Source organism: Lacerta agilis, chromosome 6 (assembly GCF_009819535.1).
Source record: "Lacerta agilis isolate rLacAgi1 chromosome 6, rLacAgi1.pri, whole genome shotgun sequence".
Lineage (NCBI taxonomy): Eukaryota > Metazoa > Chordata > Lepidosauria > Squamata > Lacertidae > Lacerta > Lacerta agilis.
In genome coordinates, this window is record NC_046317.1 from 54,666,765 (window position 1) to 54,693,868 (window position 27,104).

Genomic DNA, 27,104 nt, shown 5'->3' on the forward strand with positions numbered 1-27,104 from the left:
AAAGATGGAGAGAACTGAGTGAGCAACTTCGGAGAAGAAATTCGCTTTTTGGGGGTGGCAGCCCCAAGGCGACGTTAAGATTTGTTATATCCAGTCCCCGGGGTGTGAGCTCGGGGGCCAGGGACAGAGAATTAAGGTATTTACAAGAAGAAAAGGAACGTTACAAAGAACCGAAGAAGCAGGGAGATGATGAGATGGACACCTCTGAACTCGTGGCAAGAAGAGACATGGACTGTGCCTGGATCTGTGGACGTTGGGAGAGAGAAGTTACACGGATGTTCAGTGCCGATGCCACCAGGAGAAGAATAATGGACAGAGGGGGTGTGGGGTGAAGTCTTAAACAAAATTTAAAGTAGTCTAACACGGCAAATCGAAAGTGGAGGGTGAATACTGTCAACAATACTCTGTTATATTTTTGTTTGTATATGAAAGGAGATATCTCAAGTTTTTATGTTATTAGCAGTAATCTTAAGGATAGAAGAATTAGATTTGATGCGAGGAGCAAGATTAAGACTTAGATTAAGTTAAGAAATTGATAAGATTGAATTAAGAAGAACTAGGATGAGGTATTATTATGGTGATGTATTTACTAGTAAGGTGTTGAAAAGATAATTTGATGTAAATATATAATTGAACTAATTTTTTTTTTTTTTTTTTTTTTTTTTTTCTCAGAAGAAATGGTTATAAAATAGATTAAGGATATAAAATCGAAGGTGAAAAGGCAGGGGAAGTCAATGGTCAAGATATGGAAAAAGAAATTTTTCTTTTTAGAAAGATACTATAAGAATCTTGACACTGTTTGTATTTGTCATATTTGTTTTGTATTTGTGGGTGTGGGTGAGGGTATATGTTGTTTGGAAAAATGCCAATAAATTCTTATAAAAAAAAAAAAAATTTCTAGGATTGCTTGAGGGAAAGGGCGTGAAATAATATTAATAACGCTTTCTTATAAGATCATTTTCGAAAGTGGGTCTCAGTATTACTTTATGAAGTCCAAACACTTGAGCTGCTAAAGAGGTCCGTGGTGCTGAAATGTGGTCAAGATGTGACCGTTGCACTGGATTTTAGGGGGAATCTCTGTTCCCATATGTTGTTTTCCATTGTGACCTTGTGCAAGCTCTCTGAAATTTGCTCTCCTGGTGTACCCCTCAGGATTTCAGGCTTATGCCCATGAAACTTTCTCATTGTAAGTTGCTAGGGATAGGAGGCAAGGCACTATGACAACTAATGACCTCTGTTTTCTCTTATCATCTTACACAGCAATTGTTAATACTGTGTGAATCTGACCACCGTACCAGGGAAGAGAGCACTTGCCTTCTACGGGTGAAACTCGAAAAATTAGAATATCGTGGAAAGGTTCATTTCTTTCAGTAATTCAACTTAAAAGCTGAAACTAATATATGAGATAGACTCATGACATGCAAAGCGAGATATGTCAAGCCTTTATTTGTTATAATTGTGATGATTATGGCGTACAGCTGATGAGAACCCCAAATTAACAATTTCAACTTTGGGGTTTTCATCAGCTGTATGCCATAATCTTCACAATTATAACAAGCAAAGGCTTGACATATCTCGTTTTGCATGTCATGAGTCTATCTCATATATTAAACTCCAGTAGCTAATGAAAACAATTGCTTACATAAATTGACTATTCTAATTTTTCCAGTTTCACCTGTATTTATTTTATTTTAAAGCATGTATAAACCACTTAAAGTTTGAAAAATCTCTAAGTGATGTACAAGGAAGACTAGCATTAAAACAAAAATACAACACAGAACTTAATTAACAGGAGTTCTATCCCTGTCAGATTGTGTGGTGTGTGTGTGTGTGTGTGTGTTTTAAACTGTGTGTGTTTGATATCAGAATCAGGGTTGAGAGGGAACCAAAATACTCTCCTTGGCTTCATTCAGTCTCATCACAATTAGCCACAGTTTGTCTTAAAAGAGTGGTTTAATTATGAATGTGCCTCTGCCCCCAGGAGTGGTAAGCCTCCATTCCTGTGGGCCAACGCTGACCCACCAGAGGTTTCAATTTGTCCCCCAATACCTTTCCCCCCTTCAAATCCACACCCAACTGTCAATCAGCTGACTTCACTCCAATGGAAGGGTGATGAGCTGATGAGCAGGGTTGGAGTTCATATTATGTGTCGGCTGCACACACCAGTTCAGCCAACGCAACAGGATTTAACTCCCTGTTCATAATACACAAATGAAAATACAGGAAACTCAAATGTAAATACCACAGACTATGTGCACCCTTATTGAGGAATTTCATTATGGTTTGGATGGGGAAGTCTCATTTTTGTGATTCTTAGTGCCTCCCTTTAAACTCAAGTGTTTCTCCTTGCCAACTTCTCTAGTGCCCTTTCCCCTGAAATGGAGACAGTGCAAGGCATGGCTTGATGTTGTTCTGCACCCGTCTGCCCTGTAAATCTGCTGAGAATACAGAAAGAAAAAAGAGAGAAGAGACTGAAAGCAAAATATCGGGCCTGGAGTTTTAGGCAGTGAGAGGGAAAGCAGAATAAAAGAGAGAGCTAGTGTTACAGTTTCCTGCATTCTTTATTGTACTTCCATTGTCTCATTTGTTGTATTTGTGTCATTTATCTCACTGTTCAAGGAAAAGTTTGGAAGCAAGAGAGAGCGATTAGTGGTGTTTAAGTTGCCATAGCAATATAGTCCATATTCTTTCCCCTAAGCATGCACACACCTATCTTAAAACCCTATTGTAGTTCTGCACTGTTTTGTCTCTTCATTTCCATATGAAAGGGAGGTTCCTCAGCCTCCAAGCATTGCTTGCTCCTAACAATACAATAATGGGATCCCTGATTTTAGTGCTGACCCTTGCAGCTGAACACACTGATTTGCGCAAATAAACTACAGGAGGGGAAAGCAGCCTTTATGAGTTACAACTATCCCTCCCAATCTTTCCCTTTACTTCTGCCATTTCCCTCTTACTGATCATGAGCACAGGGACTCCTGGTGAGAGCAGGACACAGAAATGTGTGGCTGCTGGATACTGGAAGAAGCTGCTTCTCTCCTGGTGTGTGCGAGAGGAGGGAAGGTGTGGCTCCTTATTATTCTCCACATGAGCGTAGCATGCATCTGAAATCGGTCTGGGCAAAGATAATTGGGCCAATGATAATGTGTTGTGCAAATATGCAGTAAAAAGCTCCGAAAGGGCTTGCAATTTCAAAGGAGAAACAGAAGTCCATACTGAAAGATAAGCACCTTCCATTTTACTGATGGGATCATAGAATCATCAAATAGCAGAGTTGGAAGGGACCATTAGGTTCATCTAGTCCAACCCCCTGTGATGAAGAAATCCTTTGCTCAGCACAGGGCTTGACCCTGAGATAAATATTCTCATGCTCTATCAATTGAGCGAGAAAGATTGCAGGACTTTAAAGCAGCTCTGCAACCATCTTGTTTTTGGTTTTTATTAAACCAGCTCAGCTTGCCAATCTTGTTTCAGATCAAACTTTTCAGACTCAGCTGTTCTTTTTTCCTGAAGATGTGAATAATCAGTTCAACACCCCTCCTTTCACCACCTTGATGAAAGGCAATTATGCAAATAACCCCGTAGACACTGATTGATTGGCTAATTTGACTTCAGTTAGTCACATTCCTTCCTGTCAATGCTTCCTGTGTTCTACTTGCATATTGATCTATCTATTGTTAATCGAACAACTTTAGAAAAATATTTCTGGTTATCTATGCTTCATGTGGGATCTGACATCACAATACTTTTTTTTAATCTTAAAGACATTTTAATTCACTGGGTATGTTTGGTTCCTTTCATAGCTCTATCACCTTTGTCACAGACACAAGCCACATGATTGTTTGAAACTCTGCATCTTTGAGGAGAAAGGCTAGATATATGATCTCTAAAGAAATAATAGAATTGTAGAGATGGAAGGAACAATGAGGGTCATCTAGTCCAAACCTCTGCAATGCAGGAATATTTTGCCCAACATGGGGCTCAAACCAACAGCTCTGAGATTCAGAGTCTCATGTTCCACCAACTGAGCTATTTATGTTAGACTGCTGGAAGCTGAGAGTGAAGGAGAATAGATCAACTTTATTATTGCCCACATTGGGATAGCCAATGTGGTGATCTCCACATGTTTCCTGACTACAGCTCTCATCACTCCTGACCATTGACCATGCTGACTGGGCCTAATGGAAATTGGAGTCCACCCACATCTGGAGGTGACCATGTGAGCTATACCTGTAGCATTTCCTCCAGGAAGTTCAAGGTAGTATACATGGTTCTCTCCTTCTCAATTTTATCCTCTCAATTTTATTATCACAACAACCATGTGAGATAGGTTAGGATGTGAGACAGTCACTGGCTGAAGGCCACCCAGTGAGCCTCATGACTGAGTGGGGATTTGAACCCAGGTTCTAGTCCAATTCTCTTAACACACTACAACACAATGACTCTCTTATATTGAAAGCAGCAGATTATGTTGAAAGCAGATAGCTGTATTCCTCAAACAGTAGAAACATGATTTCTGAGATACAGTCAAGAAAACAAAGCCTTGTCTGCAAAATTGCCAGCCTCCATTTAGAGGATCTAGACATAGAATGCATTGCTTGCAGTGATTTTAAGTGTGGGGTTCAGCTGTTGTTTAAAAAATGGTTCCACATCCTTCCCAGCAGAGATGACAGCAATCCTCCAGTCTCCCGCTTCACCAGCCCTTCAGCTGCTGCCTTCCTAAGCAAAACAGATCCTTCATTAACCATCACCCCTGGCTCGGAACACTGCTAAACCCAACCTCAGTAATCCCATTAGTTTTTCTTTCCTGCCTGGCATTATGGCCTCTTATCAGAGGCCTTTCAGAACCCTGGATCAGAGCTGCTGTTCCTGTTCATTGTCTCTGAGAAAGTCATGAGGCAAGCACACTGTGCTTGCTGCTGTTATTTTCTTTAATTGGAATCTCTGTTGAATCTGCTAATTAAGTTCTTTGCCTGCAACTAATATTCGGCTGTTAATTCCTCCCAGGAGTGTTCCCTGCAGCAGAGGTTGCATTGGCTGGCTTCAGGGCAGGAGGGGAAAGAACGAAAGAGTCCTTGTAACCACAGGGATGAATTGTGTATGTATTGCCTCTTCCCCATCTGAGTCCTGGTGCCGTTTTGTTTTGATATTTGATGGTCTAGAATTGCCAGAAAAGGAAAGAAGTCATCCATTTCTCTGATGGACAGCACCTATTGGGTAGTGCCTGTAACATCATTAATGAAGCACACCAGTGGTGAAGTTGGGAGTGGGAGCAGCTCAGCTAAGGCTTAGTCCTAGCATGTATGGAAAGGGGCAATGCAAAGAAAGGGTTCTGCTGTTGTCACATTGGATGGCCATCACATCCTCTTTTTTCTTCTGATCTTTGACTACCCTACCTTCCTCCACTCCACAAGGCCTGCAGGGTGAAGGAAGCTTCAGAGGAATCAGTCATATGCATTCTCCAGTTTGGTCACCCTGGGCTGGGGTCCATGACCTGACTCCTCCATGCACATCTGTGGGCTACACAGGTGGCAAACCAAGTAAAAATGCTCTTACTTTTTCTGAGAGAGGGGTGGGCAGAGCAACGGGGCGGGCCGCCCCAGGTACCACCCTGGGGGGAGTGACACTTGGGGCGGCACCCTGCCCCCGCAATCTGTGCCGCCGGAGCGCGTGGGGCACGGCAAGTTTTAAGGTTGCAGCGCATTAACAGCAGCACAGCGCCTGTGCTGCTATTCGCGCGCTGCAGCCTTAAAACTTGCCACGTCGCTTCACGGTCGGAAGGGGTGCCGCTGCTGGCCACTCGCGCTCGCCATCTTGGGTGGACACCTGCAGCGCATAGCAGCCTTAAAACTTGCCGCGGCGCCGCACGGTTGGGAGGGGTGCTGGCCGCTCGCACCCGCCATCATGGGTGGACTGCGCATGTCCACAGATGCGCAGCCCACCCGGGATGCTGCACACGTGTCGTGACATCAGGGCGCGTGCTAGGGAGCGGCGCCCTGCCCCCAAGGGGGTCCCCCGTGTTTGCTGCCCCGGGCGGCAAAGCAGCTCCCTACACCCCTGGAGAGAAAGAGATATTCTGGATTTACTAAGGAAAAAATACTGCTGTCAGCCAGTCCAAAATTTCTGGCTTCTGCACATAAATTCCTGGCAATTGGCCCAGAGTTCTGTTTTGTGCTGAACTGTTCTTGTTTTTGTTTTGTTTTGTTTTGTTACTAGTCGGCGGGCAATCCCTGTTTCTCACTGTGCTGTAGACTCCCAGTGGAAACTAATTTATAATACTTTGGTGTCAGGGGCAATATGCTTCTATGTAGCAGTTGCTAGGAATCACTGCTGGACTCAGGTGCTGCTTGTAGGCTTCCTCCAGGCATCTGGTAGGCCACTATGAGAACAGGATGCTAGATTAGATGGGCATTTGGCCTGATCCAGCAAGGTTTGGCTTTTCTTACGCCACTGCGAGACCCATTTCCTGAACGTGTGTGTGCTAAAGAGATTAAATCAGGTGCATTCACGGTGAAATCCTGAGAACTGCATAGACACGGGGTGGTCTGATAGCTATAAGCTAACAGCTTAGCTTTGCACCCGCACCCCCCAAGTCCTTCCTTGACATAGCATCTCTGTGTGAATTGTCCTGGGGCAGAGAGGCCCCCACCAGTTGCTCTTAAGACTTGGCACAGGCATTGGGCTCAGATGTTGAATTAAATGACATATACGACAACCCTGTACGTGTCTTATCTGACATATGGAGCCCAGTGAGACTAATTCCAAGATAATCAGGGTATAGGATTGCAACCTTTATTTTTTTAAAGGTGAAGTACCACTTAGCCTTCCCTTGCAATTGTTTTCCAAGAAGGGACAAGCCCACTGTCCCATTCCTCTTGGGAAAACTATGAAAAATGAGGCAACTTCCGAAGTGAGCAGGGGAAGCTGGCAGAGCAGCAGGATCCCCTTGCCAGCTTTTGGGGAGATTTAAATGGCATTTAATTAGCTGCATTCAGGTGGCCACAATGGTTTGTTTTTTCCCCATACAGCAGCAACAAGGAAGGATTGCAGTTTCTGGCATTTGTTAATTAAAGCAGCTCTTGACAGAGACTAATGATTTCTTAATGAGTCTGTTGTCTTAATGTCTTATTAAGTTTTGACTCTTCTCTTTCCTTCCCTGGCCGCCATTTTCTTGGGAACTTCGCAAGTCATGAATTATTGATATTCCCCCTCCCACTTCTCCCCACCAATGTTTTTCTTATGTACCTCCTTGATTTTGTGGCTTCCTTCTTTAAAAAGGAGATCCAACCAAGCTAAAATAATCAGCTGGATTATAGCCAGGATAAGGAGCTTAGTCCTTCCCCTAAAGCAATTTATATGACAATTTATATGATGAAAGTTTGGGTGCAAGTTAGCTTGCAGAAGAGGGATTTGCATGGGTCAAGACAGATAGTTAGGAACTTCCAGATTCCCAGACTATCCTTGTAACTTTAAACTCTTGAGCTGACCTCTCTCTCTGAGGTTTAGATTGATATCCTCAGGTTGCATCTTGTTTTACAATGTCCCTCTCCTTCCTCACACTTCTCTCTCAGTCCTCAAGATGCAAAGTCACCTTGGAGAATAAAGGAGCAAACCTGACTGACTTTGTTATTTTCCAGACTAGTTTGACTAGTCCAAATTATGTACTTACTACAATGAACTACTTTATTCTTTTCTTACCGACAACCATCTGTGTCTGTGACTGTAACAGATGAAGATTCAAGAATCTTAACCAAGATTCATTTGCCAAACACTGCTCACACACCATACAAAAGGGTTTCAATAGGTAATTGATCTAGTTAATCCCAAAAACAGTTCATACAAGTAGGAAAAGGGTTTTGAAAAGGTAAGAATGAGAGTTGCTCCTTCGGCTTGGAATAAGAACAGAAGAACATGAGGTCAATGGTCCATCTAGGTCAACATCCTGTTCTTGCAATGGCCAACCAGATGCCTGTGGGGAACCCACAAGCAGGACTTACAAGCACAAGAGCACTGGTATTCAGAAGCATTGCTGCCTCCAGCTGTGGAGGCAGAGCATAACCATCATAGCTAGTAGCCCTTTCCTCCATGCACCAGAAGATATCCTACCAGAAGATATGACCCATCTGATTGATGTGAACAATGGAATAGGGTCCTAAATGCCACTTCCCTGGCCAGTAGATATGGTTATGACATGAAGCCTGCCCATGAGGCAGGTGAGACAGCCACCTTGGGCATTGGATGCCCAAAAGGCAGCATTCCTGTGGGCACCTCACCCAACCCACCACTGTCAGAGGAGCAGCACTGGCTTCCAGCAAGATCTTGTCAGAAAGCTGTATAACCCTGATAACATGCCCTCCCTTTGAGGTGGTATCTGTGTGAGAGATGTTTCCACAACAGTAACTTAAGTCTGAATTATAAACTCATTGGGTTGCTGTATCTAGTATTAGTTCTACTAGATCCATTGAAATTAATGAACACAATTAACTTAGGCCCATTAATTTCAATGGGTCTATTCTGAGGAGTAGCATTGGATGCAACCCTTCATTGCTACTCAAGCTACATGATACATGGAATCACTGCTATTCTTTCACCAAAATGCCCAGGGGGCAGAGGAACTCAGAAGCAAGTGGCTCTAGTGCCAATGGATAGCAATTACTGTTGTGTTACAGAAATCCCACCCATCTTTTTATGTTACAGGTGGGTAGCCGTGTTGGTCTGCCATAGTCAAAACAAAATCGAAAATTCTTTCTAGTAGCACCTTAGAGACCAACTGAGTTTGTTCCTGGTATGAGCTTTCGTGTGCATGCACACTTCTTCAGATACACTGAAACAGAAGTCACCAGATCCTTAAATATAGTGGGGGAGTGGGGAGGGGTATTACTCAGAAGGGTGGTGGGAATGGGTGATAGGCTGATAAGTGTGGAAAACCTAATAAGTGTGAGTCGTCAACAGGTTTTCCACTCCCCCACTATATTTAAGGATCTGGTGACTTCTGTTTCAGTGTATCTGAAGAAGTGTGCATGCACACGAAAGCTCATACCAGGAACAAACTCAGTTGGTCTCTAAGGTGCTACTAGAAAGAATTTTCGATCTTTTTATGTGTTCCACTTTCCCAGAGCCTAGAGCAGCTCCAGTTCAACAAAAAAGTTTGCAAGGCAGAAAGCATCCACTGCTGGCCAAAAAGAAATACATGCCCAAGCATGGCTTTGGAGATCACTTGGGTTTAGAGATGCAACACATCTCGCTATTCTGGGAAAGAGTGTGACCAGGCGACCTTCATGTTTCTGCTCAGTCTGCTGTCCAGGTGCTAACTGTTAATGGAGAACTTGGAGCTTTCTGTTCTCCCTTCTTATGCTTCTTTATATTTTAACTGGTCTTTGACTGGACAACCCTTGAAAAAGAAGACACCTTCCGACAGACAGACACGTGGCTACTGCACTGGAAAACCAACTCAAGAGCAATCTTTTCTCTTTGGGTCTCTCTGGTGGTTCCTGCAACCCTTTTTCCATTGTACCCTACTACTCCTCTCTTTAACTTCATATTTATTCAGGAACGGTCCCATTTTTTCTCGCTGATATTTCAGTTGGTTGTCTCATGCATTTGTTGTTTGAGTTCCCCTGGAAGCATTATTTATATTTGCAATAACTCATAACTGCAGTAAAATGATAAAAAGAGAAAGAGAAAATAGGCATGGTCCAGAAGCAAAACAATTTTGTTGCGGCCGTGCTGAACTTTTACCAGGTTCAAACCCAAATATGGTTAAGAGAAGGAATATCTCATTATCTTGTTTGCTCTGAGGACAATTCATGCTTCAAAAGCTAGGCAGAGTACCGACAGCAACCTCCCTGGGTTAATTGAGTGTAGTGCTGCCACAGAAATGCCACCGCAAGCTAAATCCAAAGCAGTTGTGAAGGTTCCTCTTTAGATGGAGCATTTAAAGGAAAGTCAGTTGGAGCCAATATGGTCCTATTGATAAAACTAACAGAAATTCTCAGGAGGGAGACAGGGATGTTCTGCATGCCCTTAAGGTATCAATGGAATTAAATAAAGGAAAAGTTGAAGTGGATGTGTTCAGGCTCTTTCTTTGGTAAACTCTCTAGAGATTTTGAGGGAATTGTTTTGAATTTACTGAAAACGTTTCAAGAAAATTAGCAAAAATTCTCAGTAAGGTAATATCTACACCATACATGTAAAGCACTATCATACCACTTTAACAGTTCTGTAGAATGCTGGGTACTGTAGTATGTTAAGGCTGATGGAACTTGAAGCTCTGTGAGGTCAGCATCCTTAACAAACTACAGTTCCCATCAAGGCTTGATAATCATCAAGTCTTCATACATGCCTAATTGAGGACCCTTTCCTATGGAATGCTCAAACCTTGGAGTTTGCAGCATTTTCAAGACCTGTGAAAATATTACAATGAACACGTGCAGAAGATGGAGTGAGTTTGTATCTGCTGACCATGCCTCTCCTGTACATTCAGCAAATCTTTTGATAGGGCCTACAGGCATGCAAATTGTATGTCAGTAAGCACTGTCTCAATGACCATGAGCTCTAGAAAGAGGAGATGGCAAGGCTGGTGGCCACGACCTCCTTTCCCCTCTGTGTGCATGCACTGGAACATACAACCCAAGTGATGTTCCCATTGCAAGTGTTGTCATTGCAGAGAAATCACACTTTCTCAGCACTCACATTATTGGGAAATGACAAAATGAAATGCTTCCTAGAGGAAGGCATAGAAATATATAAATACATCTTTTCTAGAGCTGTGTATTTGTCTTTGGTGAAGAAGCCCAGGGAAGTACCCCTGCTTCTGAGCTACTGAGACCACCTTGGCATTCAGGTTTGCTTTGGAACAACTTTAGGGTCTCAGGAGAGCTTCTAAGTTGTTGTTTTTTCTGATTCAGTCTTGTAACCTTTCCCCAGGTACAGAGGAGAGGGGTTCTAGCTTCCAATCAGATAACAACTCTCCTTTCACTTCCAGTCACCATGCTTTGGGGAGTGAAATACAAAGAACGTATTTCAGAAGCTGTTTCCATTTCTGTGATTTTTAATGCAGATTGATTAGGAAACAAAATAATCATTCTTAACATCACAGATACTGTTTTTCGGTCATGCCTCCCTAATCCCTACACCTATCCTTGTGACATTTTGCAGATAACAAACAATTATAAGTTCGTGTAAATTATGTTCCAATAAATTGCCTACAAAACCATAAGAAAGCACATCAAACCTTAACACTGAATTATAATGACACCTGGCATAACCTCCCCAGGGGCAAAGCTAGCTCCTCCGGTACCTGGCGCGGCGGGGGCAGGGCAACCCACCCACAGGGCGGAGTGACCAGCCCACAGGGCCGCCGCCGTAATCCCTGCGTGGGGGACACCACTGCTGCCACCGCTACTACTGCTGCTGCCACCGCAATTTCTCCTTCACCTAGAAGATTCAGTGTCCTCATGAAAAGGTCAGATAGCAAATGAGTTCTCTCCATACACATGGGTCAAAAGGTGGTTGGAGGTTTCCTCTGCTTTTTATGAGGCATCACCAGTTTGTTGCTCAAATATTCACCACAGACATCATGCCATAATACTTCCCGTGATGGCTTCTCTTTCTTACTATTCCCTTCCTTTCAATAATTGGGTACAAGACTTGATTTTTAACATTTTTTTTTACAAGGGTAGATGTCATCATCCCAAGATTACAGCCACTTATTACACCCCTAATTTCAGGTCTGCCTGAAGCAATATGGGCAGTGCAAATTTCAGGGAAAAGTACCTTACATTTTACAAAGTGACTCTTATTTGCAGTCATTATATCGGGGAAGGTTTAATTTCACAGGCATTAAAATTCAGTCAAACTGGAAAATAATCTATCATCTTCCACCAACTTCAAAGCAAGGAACCAGGTGCTGTAGAAGGAAGCCAGTTTTCTGACGTTCCAGATCAGATAAAAAGATATTGCATCACTGGGCTGTCCCCCCTACCTGCCTTTGGTAGATACTTTAGGAGCCCTGCAGTTTAAGAGCAGAAAGTATGACAGTTCCTTCATCTTTAACTGCTTAACCAGAGAGCTGTTGAAGACGGTGGTGTGCTTTTGTTGTCAAATGGCAAAGAGCACAGTGTGAAGTAGCAGCTCTTGCCCACAAGCAGATGCAACAGTGTTCCACTATAGGTCACTAAGGTCTGTGGATGCTGAAGCACATTTACATCCTTTCTCCTGCCTGTCCTGTTCATAACTTGACATTTCTGCAAGGAGTTCAGGACCGTGTATGTGGCTCCCCTCACCCCTGTTTTTCTCATGACAGAAACCCTAAAAGGGGTTGAGAGAGTGATCAGCCCATGGCCAACCAGTGAACTATATGGACATGTGGTGATTCAATTCTAAGCCTTCCAGTCCAGGTATATTGGCTCTCATCCTCTCCTCTAATTTTAGCCTTTCTCCCAGCCACTCCTAGTTGCCAATATGGTAGCCATTTTAAAACAACACAGTGCACCTGGGAATGAAGTGAGCATCATGGCATGGTGTGTTGGGGTATTTTGAAAGATTCCCTACATGAAACCCCAGAGAGCTGCTACCAGTTAGTATAGATCATGGGTGGGGAATCTCCAGTTTGATCCCAATTTGGCCCACAATAACATTTCCCCCAAACCACACCTATGTGCCCCGCAACTGACACCACCTGTAGATTCAAAGGAACAACTGTGAGTTCAAAATGACCTTCCAATTGTTTTAAGAATAGGGTTGGAAGGGAATATCCATGCTCAGATTCCGTCCCGCCCTCACTTTCCAGAAAGCACTGCTGCCGCCACAGGGTTTCTGCTCTTTATAACCCTCTTGTGACCTAGCTTGATAACTGCAGGAGAGTTGTGGTTGGTTCCAGTTGCTGACCCCAACCTAGACTCCATGCATACCCACTATCTCCAATTATCTCAATAAGGTCAGTGAATCTTGATTAAATAGCTTATTCCCACTGAGAAAGTGCAGTTGTTTTGTGGGTGTACAAGTTTCCTAATGCGGCCCTCTTGTCATAACACAGGCTGCCAAACTGCATCTGTTGAATCATTTTACTTTCTGGCTATGGGCTTAACAGAGACTGACAGAGTCTGCAGTTCCAGGTAATTCCATTGTCAGTTTCCACAGCCCATCACACCTAGTTAAACAACGGCAGAGAGAAAGGCAAGGATGGAGGGAAGGTGGGGGGAGTCAGGTGGAACTCGGGCTGCCAGAGCCCATCTGTTGAATTAGCCATGCTCAGGCACCTGATACCACTGCCTAGAGCATCTCTGCAGTCTCTGGCAGGGGCTGGAAGGAGGTCACTAACGCAGGCCCAAGAAAAAGACCAGATCAGCCTGCTGTTCCCAAGGAAATAAACACATTGTGGAATGATGAATGATCCAATCAAGATTGATGGGGCAAATGCCCTCTGGTTGTGCCTGCTTGCAAGGATGCTGTCATCTTGGGGCAGCCACCTTTTTCCTTACAGAGGCTTGGAGTCTTTAACCATCTGCACAATGGTCAGGAAGAAATGCAGCTTTTCATCCTATGGCTATGCAATGATGGAGGAGGAGCCCATGTCCAGAAACACTGGTATCTCTTGCCACATGTGATTATACTGTTCATGTCCCCTTCTTTATTTGGCTAGCATGGTGAATAGCATTGGGGTCTGTTTTTAGTCACATGGAATTAGAAAGGCAAATGTATGACCAAAATCAATTTGGGTGCTGTGAAGAGTCAGCGCTCATGACATGATGCTAGCCTAGGATGGCCATACTGGGCTCCCATATCTTTAAGAGCTGTATAGAAGAGAATCTTTTGGTAGGTAGATTCTACCTTCTATATAATTATTAAGGATACAGAAGCCTTATCCCCCTTTGCATTTGATCACTTTGGGTGTGTTCATATTGCAGCCTTAGAATGCAGTGAAGTTGTTCCGACCAACCCAGTGCATTTCACAGCTCTTTCCCCCTATCAGCACAGCTCCATTAGTGTGAGATTCATTTCTGTTTGTGTACACACCGGGAGGCATTTGGGATGTCATTGCCCTATGCAAAGCTGTTCACACCTTGGCTAGAGATGAATTAGGAATGGCTTAAGGACTCTAATCAGTGTGAAGCTGGTTTGAGAAACAATGCATCAAACTATAGTAATTTATAGTGAAGCACAGGATACATATGCCTTTTGGATAATGTTGTGTAAAAACCCTGAAAATGCCGTGAGTGCACAATAAATAGGAATGTGAACACAGCCTTAGATGAGCCCTTTCTTTTCTTTTTGGGAGAGTGCCTGTAAAATTATAGAATGTGGAGAACAAAAGTTGGTACCAAAATGGGGACAAACTCCAACACTGAAGTTTCCTCTCTGCGTTTCTTTTGACTTTCCCTAGGCTAAACTCAGAGCCAGGGTTGTCGTGAAGACTCAGCACTCATATTTTTCTGAAATGGCACAGCATTGGTAAGAACATAAGAAGAGCCCTGAAGGATCAGGCCAGGAGCTCATCTAGGCCAGCATCACATCCCCACAGTGGCTGTAGAGAATTCTAACTCCCTGCTACCATTGTCTCTCTCTGCCCACAGGATGTCTTCATATAAACATCACCATCATCACCACATAGCTGGCACTCCCATTTGAGACAGAACTCAGCTCACGGAACCAGTTTTCAATTCCAATGCTCCATTCTGGGGAACATGTGACGTTATAATACTAAACACATACAAGCAGGGGCGTAGCAAGGGGGGGTGGTCCGCCCCGGGTTCCATAATGGAGGGGGTGACAAATTATCAAGGAAGAATTTTTTGTGGGGGAAAATTTGTGAAAAAATGTTTTGATTTTTTTTTTTTGAAAATGCCTGCTCCGAAGGTCTTATCTTACTATACTCGGGATTATATAGTTATATATGAAATTTCATGCATATCGGTTAATATCTTGACCCGCCTCCACCAAAATAGCTGTTCACTTGGCTGTTTTCCTTTGTCATGAAAGCTGAAATTTCAGTTCAGAGAACACTTACTGTTCCCAACCCTAACCCTGTGAAAAGCCATATAATTAGACTTTAATTTGATTTTGAGATGTTTTTAGGAGGTAATTTAATTATTGTTTGATTTTATACCAATGTTATGTATCTGATGTTAGCCACCCTGAGCCCGACTTTGGCTGGGGAGGGTGGGATATAAATGAAAGTTTATTATTATTATTACTTGTAATTATTCCTTTGTAAGAAAATATGAAATAACGTAAAACCATTTTTGCGGGCCGGGGGGAATCTATGGGAGGGGTTGACAAGAAATTTTCTGTACCGGGTACCACCTGACCTTCCCATGCCTGGGGGGGGGTGACATTTTTTTTTTGCCTCCGGGTACCATTTTACCTTGCTACACCCCTGCATACAAGGATGCCATCTGTGCATGTGCAGAGTGCCAGTCCATCATCAATGAATGACTGGTCAGATCTCATACATCTATATTCCATGTCAGTGCACATCAGGTTTCAGGCCTAGACTTCTTTTGCAAATGGCGCACTGACTGCATCCTCAAAAGTAAAGCCAACACAAACCTTTATAGCTGAAAGGATCCAGAGTACAAAAAGAGCTTTCAATCTTTCAGCTGAATGTTCCATGTATGTCTACGGCTTCCTCTCTTCTGGGGCTGCCCCTGTATTATTTCCATTATCACAATGATTGTTACGGAGGAACTATAACGACAACCTTGGCCTCTTTCTGAATTGCAAAAATCTCAAAGCTTGCAGGGGAAATCAGAATTCCATCACCTGTTAACGTAATAGCCTTGGTTACCAAGCCACATCTACAGAGCCTCCTCCCTCAGCAAGGCTGCAGCCTCAAAATGAAGGGAATATGATTGCCAGGTAAGCTTCTTTGCAGTGGTGGGGGCAACCGGTTCCCAGAGCTATTTATCACCATCTGTCAGGGCTCCCTACAAATGGCTGAGACCCTGCAGAAATGCCGGGTGGGCCTGTCATCACTGAGCAGGCTGCTCAGCACCCTGATTTATGGCTCTGCTTTTCCGAGCTGCCTGGATTCGCTGAGATGTAGGATTTCTCTCTAGATAGAACTACAGCAGAGGCCCAGAGAGAAAGAGCAAGCCAGTTGCTGGGGGTGGAGAGGACCTTTGCAAATTGCTTATAGTTAGGTTCAGACTTGGAGCAGCCACCCATCTCCTGCAGAAAGGCTACTCCATCTGATCTCCCCCTCCTGAAGCAAGGTCATCCCCTGACCTCTGTGATATCGGATTTGATCTAGTGCAAAAGTTGATCTCAGAATAAACATGTTGGTTTGGTAGTAACCAAAACGTTTGAGTTAGATCTAGAAGGGCACTGCAATCCAAACCTGGGGCAGAGTCAGGGAGTGGGTGGGTATTAATTTTTAAATTACATTTGCATTCCCCCTTTTCCACATAGAAATTCAAGGTGAAGCAAAGTTCTCCTCCTCCCTGCTTTATCCTCACGATAACCCTGTGATGCAAGTTAGGCTGAGAGACAGTGGTGGAATCTACACAGATATAAAAAAACACTGAAAATGCTTTTTGAAAAAATGTTTTGAAAAATATATTGAATTTGCCATAGCTCACTATCGCCATCTAGTGTCACATTTGCGCACTGCACTTTACAACACAATTTATTTGCAGCTGTATAGCTGAGTCCAGTGACTGGTTGAGGTCACCTAGCGAGCTTCAAGGCCGAGTGGGTTTGAACCCTGGTCTTCCAGGTCCTAGTCTGACAATCCTGCCACTCTACCACACTGGATACAGTGGAGGTGCTGCTCTCCACTCAGGATCACTGGCCTCCATCTGTGAAGTGATGCCGGATGAATGTGCTGGTGGACCTGCTGGCAGTGGTAGCCTATGGAAAGCCCTGAAAGGGAGTTTTCTGGGATGGGGAGGTGCTGAGCTGGGTTGAGATCAACTGGAGCCCAAGTCTGCCCCACTAATACCACATGGCAGCATCAGCCCTGATTTGGGCCCAACTACTGCAAAAGCTTTAGGCTGTTGCAATGATTGATTTCCTTTTCCTACAACCTTCTGCTCTGGGCTAGCAGTGGCCCCATCATTCTGTTAAGCCCCACCTGGATTTGGATTGCAGCCTAAATTAGTTGCTCTGCTGGAATTCATTTGAAAAGTTAATCATGACTAAGGGAGGTTTCAGTGATTTCAGTGGGAGCTAAGTTCTACTAATTTAGTCTGGATTCGACCCACAGAGTTTAAGAAGTGAGATTCCAACCAAGTGAGAGAGCCAGAAGCAACTTTGTTCAGTCCAATAAGATTTTATAGGTCTGTTAGGCCAGCTCAGTATTGCCAAAGCATAACATTAACCATCGCCACTCTTTTATACCAGTCCAAAAATGTCTGCTGAAAGCTCTCCGTGGGGCATCAAAGTGTGCTGAGGATGGAAAATCTCCCTATTTAATGTGTCTTGGCAGGAAATGAAACACTTGAATATATTCTGACACCTCTCCTTTCCCCCCACTTCATACATCATTACATTGATTGGACACGCTATAGACACTGAGATATACAGTTATCATCACAAACACTCACATGCATTGGGGTGGGGAACTATTTATTTATTGATATAACATATTTAATTCCCTTTCTGTTAAAAAGACAAACACACATATCCAAGATGATGTGCAACAAATATAATTTGAAATGCAGACAATAAAATAATAGTGCCCTAAAGGATAGTAACAAGGTGCCCTTGGTATGCGCGCGCACACACACACACTGTCGAAAACTTGCTCATCCATTTACTAAAAAGATATACTCACTCACACATGCAGAGTCAGGGACAATTTGTGCAAATATTTTAGCATTCTGACAGGTGGGTTGACTCAATTTGCAATGCAGTTAGGTCTGCAGCGAAACAGTTTTCTGATTGGTTTACCAGAAGCCTAGATTGCAACTTGCCACACATTTAGCAAGTCAACGCACCAATCTGCTTCCAGAGGCTTTGCAGAGTTGCAGTCAGGGATTAATACACCACTATCACCACACCCTTATGAAAATCTATAATGCTGCCGCATTTGGAATGGCTGTGTTCAGGTTTTGTCACCCCATCTCACTGGAAGGATATCATAAAACTGGCAGAAGTGCAGAAAAGACAACCCAAAATGATCAGTGGGCTGCCATACCTTTCCTACAAGAAAAGGCACTATATTCAAACCACATTCCACAAATATTCCACAACCTTAAAATTTGCACATATTAGCAGTTATTACTTAGTTATTTTTTTAAAGTTATGTAGAGAGCATTTTATAATCGTTAAATAAATAACGCATTACTAGCATTTATTTCTTTATTATGACATTACTGGTACTATTAGCCAACACTGGATACAAATCTGTACACTAATGTGCCCTGAATCTGTGTGTGCATAAACACACACTGGTATATACCACAAAATCAATTGTGCAGTGCCTTATGCGCAAACTAAGCATATTCCACTTTTGTGATCTCAGATACAGATGTACAGGCTGACATACATTCCTGAACAATCCATCTTGGGGGAGTCATTCAAATATACGGTAGCTGGCATCTTCCCTCCTTGATCCTGATCTTCTGCCCTGGCTCTGGTGAAATGCCTGGCACAGAGCAAGATACTGGAACAGTGCCTTTGCCATCATGATGGGAATAAAAGGTAGGAAATCTGGCAAGCGACTTTCCTGGCTTAACAGACCACAACAGCCAGAAAAGCAGTAACAGGGCTGTTATCTCATAAAGCCACCTTCTCTGCACTGCATATCTACAGGCACTCCTGGAGGAATTAGCCATGGCACACTGAGTTAAACTGCCCCGGGAAGAAACAAATGCACCTCTGTTTTATCTTGCCAGGGGAAATGCAAATAAACACAAATGTAGCAAGGCCTGAAGAGCAAATTTAAAGTGGTGACTTCTACCTTCTCCATTTCCCCAAATTGCAGAATTTTAACACAGCCAATTTGACCTGTTATCTAATTTTCAGTGGTTTGGAGATGTGGGGGCACTTAGCATCATAGTACAAGATCTGCAATGCAGGGTGCAACTGATGCATCCTTGAGGAATGGTGCCCCACCCCTGCTTAAACTTCTCCCATGAACATGGGCACCAACTCCTAGGGGCCAAGGCAGTTCTGGCTGCGCAAATATCTATAATTTGGGGGGTGGGCAGGGCCCCCTCAATATTCAGAGACTGTCGCACGTGTGACATCACACGCATGACGTCAAGATGTCATGTGACATGTCAGGCCTCCAGATTCTCTGGAGAAGCTGGCGCCTCCACCCATGAAAGTTAGCATTCTTAACAAACATTCCCAGGATTCTTTGGGGGAAAGCCATGATTGTATAAAGTAGTATGATACTGCTTTAAATGTATAGTGCAGATGTGGCCTGAGAGGACAGGCAGGAGAAGAACAGTTGGGGAAGGAGAAAGCAAGAGGCGAGAACAACAAAATAAAATCTACTCCCACTAAAACTTGCTCCCTGGGGTCTGAGCATCTGTTGCCTGCTGAGGCATACAAAGAGGATGGGTGGCTCTTCCACTCCCCCCCCCCATAACCAAAGTGGCTTTAACAGCATAGAAATAAGCATTCATCTGACTGGGAGTGAAACGAGCGCACAGCATGAAAACAAATGCAGCTAAAATAATTACAGGTTGCAAGGAATCAATCAGGTCTGCGTAAATAGCCTGCAGGAAGGCATCAGACACACTTGTCTTTAGTTCCACGTGGTTAGAGCACATAGACCTCCCAAAACACACACACACACACACACACAGTCCCACTAGAACTCAGTACAGACAATAGCTTTTCAAAGACTTGAAGGTAGCATTGTAGAGCTGCTATTACACAACACATGAACTTTTTCTTCTTGTTGTCCCATCCCTGTTCCTTGGTCCAACTAGGTTTGCAGAGGTTTCTTCAAACTGCAGTGCCCCAGATGCCCTAAAAGAGGCACCACGTGCAAAGCTGCACAGCCATCCCCAACCCTAGCATCAGGCAAAAACTACAGTTCCCAGGATTCTTTGGGGGAAGCCATGCCTGTTTACAGTAGTATAATACTGCTTTAAATGTAGAGTGCAAATGGGGTCTCATTTAAAATGAACCATGGGTAGGCCAACTAAGGCCCGGGGGCCGAATCCAGCCCAATCATCTTCTAAATCTGGCCTGCAGATGGTCTGGGAATCAGCGTGTTTTTACACGAGTAGAATGTGTCCTTTTATTTAAAATGCATCTCTGGGTTGTTTTTTGGGCCTGCCTGGTGTTTTTACATGAGTAGAATGTGTCCTTTTATTTAAAATGCATCTCTGGGTTATTTGTGGGGCATAGGAATTCATTCTTATTTTTCTTCAAAATATAGACCAGTCCCCCACAAGGTCTGAGGGACAGTGGACCGGCCCCCTGCTGAAAAGTTTGCTGACCTCTGATATGAGCAGAAATCATACATCTGGGCCTGGTTTGGGATACAGAAAGCCACTTTTGACAGAGCAAATTCTTTTCTATATATATAAAAAAAACCTTTCCCTGCTTTCAGTTTTATTCCTAACATGGGTGGAAATGCCTCTGTCATACCCCCTTCCTTTAAAACGGTGGTCTGTCTCCTTCATTCAGACACTGGGAAAGCCCAGGACTTTCAGAACAGACAACCTATCATGCATTCATGAGGTTCTTTTAGGCTCAGCTGTCGTTAGGTATTCAGGCAGTTAATTCATAGAGACACACTGTGAAAAATGAGAGGGCAGAATCATTGTAGTATTGAAATTTTCATGGCTTGCAAGCCTCATTACAAAACACTTTGAGGGAACAAGACAGAAACAATTTTCCAAGATGTTTCCTTTGCTTTCACAAACCCAGATGAATAACAGCTCTGCACATTGTTCCTCCCACTGTACTGCAACCTAGCTAGGCCACCAACCCCAAACTTGGTTGCCTCTTTGCATCAACCAACAGCAACATAAAGGTAAAGGGACCCCTGACCATTAGGTCCAGTCGCGGACGACTCTGGGGTTGCAGAGCTCATCTTGCTTCACTGGCTGAGGGAGCCGGTGTACAGCTTCCGGTTCATGTGGCCAGCATGACTAAGCCGCTTCTGGCGAAACCAGAGCAGCACATGGAAATGCCATTTAACCTTCCCGCTGGAGCGATACCTATTTATCTACTTGCAATTTGTGCTTTCGAACTGCTAGGTTGGCAGGAGCAGGGACTGAACAATGGGAGCTCACTGTGTTGCGGGGATTCAAACTGCCGACCTTCTGATCTGCAAGTCCTAGGTTCTGTGGTTTAACCCATAGCGCCACCCACATCCCTTATAACAGCAACATATAGCCCATCAAAAGCAGTTCCATGGCTTATTGGTGGCCATTGCTCAAACATGGAGGAATCTATGGACAATGGATCTGTGGTACAAGAACGTGTGGGAACTGGCCACAGCTGGGGGGAAAACACTACACATAATACCCGTAAGGAAAGAAGAACTCACAGGTGCCTTTTTTGCAACATGGTGGTTATTTGTTACATACACAAACACCACTGGGCAGCCAGACAAGTTACCAGCAAGAACATCACAAATATGCCTCTGAGTGCTTGCCAATTGGAATATGCCATGAGTCCTTACCTGCCCACACTTCATGCCAGCTATGACCAGAAAACACACCATAGCACCCAAATGGAACTAACTGCATAATGAATAGAGATGATCAAGGAACATCTCTGCTCCTCTTACAAGCTTCCCCCCATATTGTCTCCTTATTTGCATTCTCAGTTGTCTCAAGGTAACTGATTCCCAGATGAACTTGTATTGGGACTGCAGCCCAAATAGCATTGGGCATAACATTCCAACACTGAGTACCAAGTATCTGATGGATGTTCGACATTAAAATCTGCAGAGGATGGTTATGAGAAAAACTGGGGGATTTGTGCATTCCTTTCACCTCTAACACTACCCTCTTAAATATCTTGTCTCTATAATCATCAATATGCTAATCAGAGGTGGTAGGGAACTGAAAATGAGGGAAGGAGCCCCTAGATAATTGGAATATATTCACTGAAATCTGTTTTGATTTGCAGTAGATCGTGATTATGCTTCAGCAAGAGCCCAGCATTTTGTTTGTGTTTTATGTTATGCTGGCTACATAGTGAAATTTTGTACTGTTATGTACCTCTGCACTGCATTTGGGGGAATCATTCATAACGTTTGAAAACTAGGGTCCATGTACTTGGTATATTTATTGGTATTTTGCTACTATTGTCTGGCTGACAGATTCAAGTAAAAGGTAGAGGGGGAGTGTTCTAAGGTTTTCCAAGGGCAGGGAAGTCATTTTCACCAGAATATGAGCCAGCAAGCCCAGAGGTGTGTGCTGCATTATAACAGATTCAAAACACTCGTAAAGTCATGCCAGTGATTTAGCTTGCCCTGTGCACACTTACTTGGGCACAAGTCCCCTTGCAAACAACAGAACTTACGTTCAGTTGACATGTAGGTTTGCATTAAAAGAAGACCAAATGAGAGCTACAATTGGGAGTCATCCTGTGATAAGAGCAAGACTCTCATCAATTTCAATTTTCTTTGTTTCTGCTTTTTCATTGGTAGGCTGATCTATCTAGTTAAATAAAGTACATTTGGATTCTATTTAGTTTTTAGAATGCAATCCTATATATGTCTACTTGGAAGTAAGTTCAGTTGAGTTCAGTGCACTTACTCCTTGGTAAATGAGCATAGGATTGCAGCCTTACTCCCAGGTGAGTTACAGGATCACTGTCTTAGTTTTAGTTCCCTTTGTGTGAACTGGAGGTCACAATGTTCTTTTGCATGCAGAAGGAGGTTATCTGATTTCAATAATGCTAATGGTAATATTTTTTAAAAGCCACCACAATATCTGCCCTCATACTATGTAATACATCAAGGCCTTCAAGGTGGCTTACAAAACAAAATCCCATGGATATACCAGCAGATTAAAATTCACAATAATGACAAGGGTATCAAAAAGCAAACCTGATATAATCACTCACAGCCAGGGACAGCACTTAAAATAGCAATGCACAGCCACCACCTCAGTCTATTTCCATTACGTGGAATGCCTTCCAAAAAAGCCAGGTCTTGAATGACCTTCTAAAGCAGTAATCTATGGGGAATCCATGGCCCTCCAAGATGGTGCTAGACTACAACTCCAATCATCCTTGGCCATTGACCATGCTGACTGGGGCTGATGGAAGTCCAGAAACATCTGGGTAGGAGGGCAGAGGTTAGCCACCTCTGTTCTAGCAATAACAATGCTGAATCAACCAGTCCTCATTGACAGTACAAATAAACTCACCTCTCCCAAAGACAACTAAAGATACAGAGAAGAGGAGGGATTAAAACCATCCTATTCCCTTTCCAATCTCGGTCAGTTTTCTTCTTCATGGATGGATCAAACTGCTCACTTACATTTTTTGAAGCATCCCACAGAGAGGGAAGGCAAGTTTATTTAAATTATTTTATAAAAGTATTTAGAAACCACCAATTCTTAAAACAAATATCACAGTAGTACTGTATACAATAGAATCATTAAAACATCACACATTTTTAAAAAATCATAAAATACAGACCAAATAACTAACACTGCATCAAATTAATTCTCTAAAAATGCTTTATGAAACAGAAATGTTTTCAACAGGTGATAAATGTAAAAATTGGAGGTGCCTGTCTTCAGTGAGAACGGTGTTCCAAGTTCTGGTGCCACTCACAATGCTAAAAGCCTTCATTCACATACACACTAAAAGGCACATGAGATAAGTGTGCAACACTTAGGAGGGCTTCTTCATGTGATCACAATGATCTGGCCAATGAATAAGGGACAAGGGACATTCAAGTAATCTGGTTCTAGGCCAGTTAGGATTTTTATTCACTTAAAAGTAATACATTGAATTTAGCTTAGGCTACTCATATATTTCCATTCAGGAACTACAATCTATGTTCTTTGGACTGAGCAAAGTTTGAGCACCTTCCTTTTGGCTGACAAAGGATGTTCCGATGCGCATCAATGCTCCCAAAGGAATTAACTTGTCCCTTCCCCCCCCAATGGGATGGAAGCTGGTGTGTAATTATCCAAGCACATACAGTACAATAATTACCATGGCTCTGTGGGAGGAGCACTTAAATAGTCAGCATGTCAGATGAAAGGATACATTGACAGGAAAATCCTTCTGTGTAACCTATTTATATTGGTTGCTGAATGCAGAGGGCTAGATTGTCCCAGTAACTCCATTTTTATTTATGCACTGCAGGTTGGGAGACACACACAAATGGTTGCTTTTCTTGTCTCCATTAGGTGAGCTTCCATCATAGTCAGGGCCCAGGCCAGCCCACACATGATATCCCAAAGTAGATCTTCTCTCACTCCTTCCCTATTGGGGAGGTGGGCACCATTTGTGGTTCAGCGTAGATGCCAAAGTGTCTTGGGCTAGCCCTGGTCAGGAGGACACAGAGAAGGTTCCCTCTGTCAGATCTGACGCAGGCTGGTGTAGGAGAAGGGTGTTCCTAAGTTATCCTGGGCCCCGGCCATTTAGAGCTTTAAAGGTCACCATCAACACACCTGGATTTCAATAAATGGACATATCCTGATGATTTACTTTGCTGCATTTTACATTTCATTTGTGTAGCATAGTCCATATTTTGCTACTTGTTTTCCTCTGCATGGTTTAATTTAGGTAAGTTTTCGATGACTTAAAATGTATATCCTGCCTTTCCACCCTAAAGGGAGACCAGGGCTACTCCAAATAATAAAATTGCATAAAAATTATCCAAAACAACACTATATTACAGATAGCAGTTAAAATCAGCATTGTAAAAAACAAAACAAAAAAACAAAAAAACACTTCATAAGACTATTGCCCAAAAGCCTTTACATATTTCCTGAAAGCAGGTAAGGAGGGGGGACTGTCTGATTTCCCTTGGGACGGAGTGCTGCAAAAACAATCAAACTAAAATTTAAATAAGAGCACTGATTCTAACATCTGGATGGAAGGGGTTAAACTCCTCTTTCCAAACAGAATATCCATCACTGCCAATGCCTGCTCTCTGTGAAAGGATTTGCCCAGCCCACAGTAGCAGATGGAGAGAACTGGTCCATTAAGAGAAGCTCTGAGCCATGAAAGTTATTTTCAAATTTGGGTTCATCACGAGTAGCTCTCTGAAAAGAGGGGACAACGATTTAGATTGGGATAGGTGGGGAAACCACGTTGAGCCAGGATCTAAAAGTGACCAATCCTCCATGAGCCACTTTGACAAGTGGGTTGGGGTACCAACATCTCAAATGCATGATGTCATAAATCAGTGGTGGAGAACCTCTGGCCTAATTTGGCCTACCTGGCTTCTGAATGTGGCCCATGAGATGGGGAAACTATGCTGACCTTTCCCATGATTGACCTCATATGATGTCAAGAGCAAGAAACTTTCAAATATTGACTGCCAATGGCCCATCTAATCCAGCATCCTATTCTCAGAGTGGCCACCCAGATACCCATGGGAAGCCTTTAAGCAGGACCCAAACATAAGCGCACTCTCCCCTCCTGTGGTTTTCCAGCATCTGGTATTCAGAAGCCTTATTTTCCATGAATTTGTCTCATCCTCTTTTAAAGCCATCCATGTTGGTGGCAACCACTGCCTCCTGTAGGGCTGAGTTCCCTAGTTTAAGTACAGTGGTACCTCAGGTTACAGACGCTTCAGGTTACAGATGCTTCAGGTTACAGACTCCACTAACCGAGAAATAGTACCTCGGGTTAGGAACTTTGCTTCAGGATGAGAACAGAAATTGTGCAGTGGTGGTGCAGTGGCAGTGGGAGACCCCATTAGCTAAAGTGGTACCTCAGGTTAAGAACAGTTTCAGGTTAAGAACGGACGTCCAGAACGAATTAAGTTCTTAACCAGGGGTACCATTGTATATGCAACATTAAGAAATGCTTTCGGTAATCTGTCCTGGAATCTTCCAACAAACGTACATCTTCTCTCACCACTGTGAAAGGAGAAATTGGGTCTGCCAAAATTCTCCTTTCTCTCAAGGCACAGGAGGCTTCACCCATATTGAATCTGGCAGTACTGTATGCAGGCTGCACAATAAGTTGCATATCTGAGCACATCATGCCTTTGGAATGTTAGACCTTTTCCCCCTGAGGCAAACTGGGAGGATACTTCCTCAGTAGCAACAAATGAAGGAGACATAGAGGAAAGGTGAAGCATGAACAATTACATCTGAACAAGCACAGTAGTGGAGAGGGCAGGTGGAGGGGGGAGGGATAGAACAAAGCCTTTTGTGATACCATATCTTAAGGGATGATAACAGCACAGCACAATTTGCTGGGAAACTGAACCAAGGAAGCTAGACCAAACAACTCAGGCTGCAGACATGCACTCACTGGTTTGTCAAGGGCATCAGAAATATGAACGTTATACCGAACCTGAGGGGAGGGGGAAATTCCTATTCATTTCCCTTCCACTTTTCATTTTGACATTTTCTAGCTGATATATTGCCTGCACAATGCTCCTTCCCAACTGATTGATCTTCTCATGCCCCGAGGGATGTTTAACTAGATGCTAATTTAGTGCCATGGTCAGCTCTGAAGCATATCAAAATGAACAAGAGCTCATTTGGCAGCATTAAAGCATCGATTATTTCTAAACATGTTGGTGGGTAAAATGCTACCTCAAGGTTTGGTTGAACTACAGACCTAACACAGCTTGAGTAAAGCATGCCAGCTTTCTTTGAATGCATAAGGGAGTGGTTCCCCTTTTGACATTCAGCACCCCCAGTAGAGAATCCTCCTCCATCTCTCTGAATTCAGAAAAGTGATTGAAGTTCTTCAATTGAGATTTCTGGCTTGTTTGTTTGTATAACCAGCAAATTGCTTCTTACTATAAAATAGATCAGTGGTGGAGAGGAAACAGCACCAAACTCTTCCTAGCTGACTGAGGGGGGGGGACAAACTCTTCATCCACAGATCAGTGCTACCTGTTTTTATTTCTCTGGTTTTTATTTTAAGCAAGCCACGTACAGTACATACTTCCAAGAAGCAGGAACACTTCACCCAAAAAAGGGGTGGGGGCATAAAATTTATACACACAACTTGTGAACATCCAGTGGAGCTGA